The following is a 6,000-nucleotide window of genomic DNA, read 5'->3' as shown; positions in this document are numbered from 1 at the left end:
GTTTCCACTGGGGTGCCGCAGGGCTCGGTACTAGATTCTTTGCTTTTTGTGGTATACATTAACGATTTGGACTTAAACATAGGGGGCATGATTAAGAAATTTGCGGATGACACAAAGATGTGTGGTTGATAGTGAGGAGGAAAGCTGTAGGCTGCAGGAAGATATCAATGGACTGGTCAGATGGGCAGAAAAGTGGCAAATGGAGTTCAATCCAGAGAAGTGTGAGGTAATGCATTTGGGGAGAGCAAACAAGGCAAGGGAGTACACAATAAATGGGAGGATACTGGGAGGTGTAGAGCAAGTGAGGTACCTTGGAGTGCATGTCTACAGATCCCTGAAGGTAGCAGGACAGGTAGGTAAGGTGGTTAAGAAGGCATATGGAATGCTTTCCTTTATTAGTCGAGGCATAGAATATAAAAGCAGGGATGTTATGCTGGAACTGTATAAAACACTAGTTAGGCCACAGCTTGAGTACTGCGTACAGTTCTGGTCACCGCATTACAGGAAGGATGTAATTGCACTAGAGAGGAGATTTACGAGGATGTTGCCAGGACTGGAGGATTTTAGCTATGATGACAGATTGGATAGGCTGGGGTTGTTTTTCTCGGAACAGAGGAGGCTGAGAGGTGATTTGATTGATGTGTACAAAATTATGAGAGGCCTAGATAGAGTGGATAGGAAGAACCTATTTCTCTTAGCGGAAGGGTCAATAACCAGGGGGCACAGATTTAAAGTGACTGGTAGAAGGTTTAGAGTGGAAATTAGGAAAATATTTTTCACCCAGAGGGTGGTGGGGGTCTGGAACTCACTGCCTGAGAGGATGGTAGAAGCAGAAACCCTCAATTCATTTTTAAAAATGCCTGGATGTGCACCTGAAGAGCTGTAACCTGCAGGGCTACGGACCAAATGCGGGAAAGTGGGATTAGGCTGGGTTGCTCGTTTCTCAGCCGGCACGGACATGATAGGCCGAATGGCCTCCTTCTGTGGCGTAAATTTTCTATGATAATCCTACTGCCTAACCAAATCGTTCTCAACTTTGTTCTGGTTAAGAGGTGATGGGCCAATACATTCCCCCAATACCATTATCTTGCAACTACAAAATCACATGACATAGTATTTTTTGAACGGTAATATGTTAATACCAGCAACATGATTTTCCATATATCATCATCATTTTTAGAATCCTTTCCCTTACATTATGCCATCTCCAACTCAACCACTGTGAATACAAGATAATGCTAAGAGGCCTTACAGTCTAATTAAAAATACCAAGGGAGATTTTCAACCTGCCGACCTGGCGTAAAACTGGCGTTGTGGACCGGCCGTCTGTTATAGAAACTGCACGATTTTCATTTCCATTGATTCAAAGGATGACCATCAACTGGAATGAGTTGCCAGGAAGGGCGGTTTAGGCCAGGCCATTGGATTTGATTAGGAAATAGCTTGAGTTTGCTCTTCTTCCCCTTTCCTGGAGTGGTAAATATATGGAACAGGTTCCCATCGGAAGCAGTTACTGCTCTGTATTTAACACCTCTAAAGAGGAGTTCAATATCTCATTAAGATTGAATGGTGCATTGTCCTTCCAGCTCTGGAACCTAGATTTGAATTCAGCACATTCTGATCTCATCTCTGCCATGTCAACTCAGTTCCTAATGGGGACTTTTTTTTTTATTCGTTCACGGGATGTGGGCATCTCTGGCGAGGCCAGCATTTATTGTCCATCCCTAATTGCCCTCGAGAAGGTGGTGGTGAGTCGCCTTCTTGAACCGCTGCAGTCCGTGTGGTGACGGTTCTCCCACAGTGCTGTTAGGAATGGTATTAAACTGTCCTAAATTTGTCACTAAAATTGACAATCCCACTCAGACGAGCCATAGTGATGTTTGATGTGAGAAACAGAAAGATGACACTGGTGCAGTAACGTATTCTCTTCTGAGTTTGGGGTTAAGACACCTTATTGGGGCAAAGTACGGTAAGATCTATACTTGGACTGGCTGCTTGATGCTGACACACAGTGCCTGAAATAGGAATCTGTTCTAGTCTCTAGCACTAATGTGGCTCACCATGATGAACATGATGATTTACAAGGGGGGTGAAAACCTTTTGGGGAAGGGTTCCTTTTTTTCCTCCTTTCCTTTTACCAGTGTTGTCTCTCCTGTCCTGAAGTCATTGGGGTAGATTTTGGTCTGGACCCAAATCGAGGCCCGAGGATCGATTAAAATTGGTCGTCGGGCCTAATCAGCAAACTTGGCGCGAGAGGCCAGGGCTGGTCACACCTCCACAGGCAGCTCACTCGAGCAAAGAAATCAATGTAGGGTCACCTGCGTCACCAGGAGCAGCCCTCAGGTAAGTCCCGGGAGGAGGGATTGGAACAGGCTACATGAGTGGGGGGCAGAGGGAGCCATCACAACTCCTGTTGGCAGCTGTGGGAATCACTGAAGAATCCTAAGCAGGGCAGGCCCAACACCTGTCCCTCTCATTGTCCATTAATTTTGAAAAAGGGATCCTTTAACAGGAATTAGGCCCCTAATTTTCATATTTAAGTGGGCCAATGCAATACTTGACTGGTATAGACCCTATTCTACCCCAATAAGATGCCTTAACCCCAACCTCAGAAGCGTATGTGTTACTGTGCCCATTTCATTTTTCTGCTTCTCATGCAGATGACTTGCCCCTCTTCTCAACCAAGGCTTAGGTCAGAAGCAATTCTGATCTAAATGACAGAATTTCTGGGACATCAGTTTTTACCCTCATTATCCTGTCATTTGTACATGGACCATTCTGGGGGCAGATGCATCTTCTGCCAGCAGCCAATTCTACCAGAATATAGTGAGTATTTTAGAATTGGTCTAACTTTGGCCTATTTGATTTATGTCCAAATTCTGGTCCCCTGCACCCAAGAACTAAGCCACTTCTGTGCTAAAGAGAATCTTGAAATTTCAGGTCCAGTCTATCCCCATATGTGAATGTACTGTTCCTAACCCACTTTGTATGAGGAATTTGTAATAGTATAAAATTCCTATTTTCCTTAGTTTTCCTCCAATTTTCTTTCCACACTGGATCTCAGAGTTCCCATCAGCAGTGCAGCTGAGATAAGGGTATTCGAGACATGGGGTAAACTGAACTTGTGTCACACGACGGCCTGGACTTGGCACGCTTCAATGCAGTGTACTACTTTAACTAGAAACATTTGTTTCTGACTTTATGTGCTCCTCTATCTGTCATGCTGTAGTATATATACATTTCAGAAGCCACTCAGTGCCCAGGAATGCTAACTGACACATTTCCACATCTGTGCACTGTCCATTCTGTTACTCATCAGTGTGTTATTATACTACGTATTACATAGGTTTCTTTAAATGAAACGTACAACTCAAATACTCCAGGCAATTCTCATTTAATTCCATGTACCTTAGTCTAAAACGAATATATGAAAATGACACACAGGAAAAGACCTACTGGTCCATCCGTCGTGTCCCACACAGTAGTGATGCGTTATGCATCAGAATATGCACACTCTCCTCCCACCCAGAGCCATGTAATCTCCTTGGAGAGGCGGAAAACCAGATAAAGACCCAGGCCAATTAGGGAAAAATAAACCTGGAAAAAAGAGTTGAAAATACCTCTCCCACCCACCCTCCCTTTACTAGAAACGGGTCCAGGAGATCACATTGGCCCTGGTTTACATTATAGCTTATCTACCTCTTGTACGAGGTGATCTTCTCCCCAGCCAGAAACAGGTCCAGCTCTTGCTTGAAGGAATACAGCGAATCAACATTCACTGCACGAGTCAACAACCTGTTCCACAGATCCACTATTCTCTGGGAAAAGACGAACCTCCTAACATCCAACCTAGATCTTCCCTAACATAACTTGTAAGAGTGACCCCTGGTCCTCGCTAACCAATCCAGTTGAACTAATTGGTCTACATAAACACGATCTAGTCTCTTCATTATTTTATGAACCTCAATCAAATCAACGTTAATTTATTACTTTTTTTGCTTTGATCATGTCAATAGACACTTTTTTGTTGGTTCGCCATTTGAGAAGTAAATGTTGGATTACAAACAGCATCGTTACTAATAGACTGCTTTAATCAAGCATAACTTGGAATGGCAAAGGCAGCCTCTCGTAATGTCTATTGAAGGTTAAAGTGGTTGACTCACATTTCTACAACTCCCACACTCAGAAATCTCAACTCAGACACATCACATTCATGAAAACATAACAAGAATACAGTTGAATAGAATGTTGAATACAGTTGGAGAAAATGTTTTAGTTTTATAGTGATAAATGCTGTTATAACCTTAATTTGAAGAATTTGACTGCTACAGATAAAAATTAGCATTCTTGTGATTTTGAACAATGCAAATAAAAGCTACTTCCCAGAATGTAGCCAGTTAAATGGATAAGTTAAAATGCGCAATTGAGAACATCTGAAAGAAGCCTATCCCTTTAAGAGATTTCAGAATGGAACCATGCATTCTTCTCTTAAGTGTGGATGTGAAAAGAGAGATTAAAAGGAGAAACTGAAAAAGTCTAGCAGATAATGTAAAAGGAAATCATAAGGATTTTTATACACATATGAAGAGTAAAAGAAGAATTGAAGAGAGAGTAGGACCACTCAGGGATAAAGGGAGAATTAAGTTTTTGGGAATAAAGATTTGATATAGATTAAATAAACATTTTGCCTCAGTTTTTACAAATGATGATAGAACTGAAAATGTAGGTGAATTAGAGGAAGATGTGGAACAGTTGTTAGAGATAACTGTAGAAAAGGAATTAGCTCTGAAATAATTAGCAAAACGTAGTCATGGAGAAAGCAGAGGTTTTAAGTACACTTTTTCAATCCTCCTTAGATATGTAAATTGTGCTGGGGTATAAGATTCTGAGAGGACTTGACAGGGTAGATGCTGAGAGATTGTTTCCCCTGGCTGGAGAGTCCATATCTAGGGGGCATAGTCTCAAGGTAAGGTATCAGACATTAAACACTGAGATGAGGAGGAATTTCTTCACTCAGAGGGTTGTGAATCTTTGGAATTCTCTACCTCAGAGGGCTGTGGATGCTGAGTCGTTAAGTATATTCTAGGCTGAGATCGATAGATTTTTGGATTCTAGGGGAATCAAGGGATATGGGGATCAGGCGGGAAAGTGGAGTTGCGGTCGATGATCATCTATGATCTTATTGAATGGCGGAGCAGGCTTGAGGGGCCATATGGTCAACTCCTATGTGAATAAACAGAGACATCTAGGGGTTAAAATCTAAAGTTCCCTGAAAGTACATCTGCAGCAGAGAAAGCGATGAAAAAGCCTAGTAGCGGTTTGTACTTTATAAAAAAAAGGGCACAGAGTACAAGACATGTTAAAACTGTACACACCAATGGTTAGGTCACAGCTGGAGTACTGTGCGCAATTTTGGGTGCCCCATTATAGAATAATCATTAAAGCTTAAAAGAATGAATTTCACCAGGAAAGTCCAGGCCTATATCTGTTAGTAATCATCAGCTGTAGGAGGACATAGATAGGCGAGCAGGATGGACAGGTAGGTGGCATATGCAGTTCAATGCAGAAAAATATGAAGTAGTACATTTTGGAAGTAAGAATAGGAAAAGGAATTACATCTTGAATCGCAAAATTTAATTGAAGTAGAGGGACCTTGATCTGCAGATACACGTCATTACAGGTGGCAGAACAAGCAAATAAGGCCATAAAAAAGGGAAACCAAATCTGTAGTTTTTCATCAGAGGCATATAATGTTTCTGTATTCTGCTGACCCCTCTTCAGAAGTTCATGTAATGTCGAACTCTAGGTGGGAGGGAGGTTCTTTTTATTATTCGTTCGTGGGATGTGGGCGTCACTGGCAAGGCCAGCATTTATTGCTCATCCCTAATTGCCCTTGAGAAGGTAGTGGTGAGCTGCCTTCTTCAACCACTGCAGTCCATGTGGTGAAGGTTCTCGCACAGTGCTTTAGGTAGGGAGTTCCAGGATTTTGACCCAACGACG

Source organism: Heptranchias perlo, chromosome 4, assembly GCF_035084215.1.
Source record: "Heptranchias perlo isolate sHepPer1 chromosome 4, sHepPer1.hap1, whole genome shotgun sequence".
NCBI classification, from domain to species: domain Eukaryota; kingdom Metazoa; phylum Chordata; class Chondrichthyes; order Hexanchiformes; family Hexanchidae; genus Heptranchias; species Heptranchias perlo.
The sequence above is the reverse complement of the archived record's forward strand: the minus strand, read 5'-3'. Positions refer to the sequence as shown.